Source organism: Penaeus monodon, chromosome 19, assembly GCF_015228065.2.
Source record: "Penaeus monodon isolate SGIC_2016 chromosome 19, NSTDA_Pmon_1, whole genome shotgun sequence".
NCBI classification, from domain to species: Eukaryota; Metazoa; Arthropoda; class Malacostraca; order Decapoda; family Penaeidae; genus Penaeus; species Penaeus monodon.
The window spans coordinates 38,485,069-38,485,497 of NC_051404.1; positions in this window are offsets into that span (position 1 = coordinate 38,485,069).

Here is a 429-nt window from a genome sequence, read left to right on the forward strand (position 1 = left end):
TGTTCTGTTGAATTTTCATTAGGAAAAAATACCCTGGATATTTCTATCAGCCTTAAGTATATTTTTCGAGTCAGCTATTAGCAAATTTATTCCCTCCTTCTAAACCTCTTTACGTTAAACGATAAAACGTGACAAAGATCTTGCAACGTCTTTCACAGACCATTTAAATGCCTCAAATGACCACATATAAAAAGTATTACTGTAAAATGACTATATATTATTCGATTTACGTAACTAGTCACCTTGACTTTAATACGCAATGATCTTAAACGGGGAAAAAAGAATGTTGGTCTCATGATTTTCCATCACGTCGGCAAACCCTAATATATAGTGTAAATCGGCTATTTTAGCAGATTTTAAGTGTGAATAATGTCTCTAAATTACTTTGTCAATTTTCGGTTTAAATCAGTTTTATAGCAACGTCTTTCG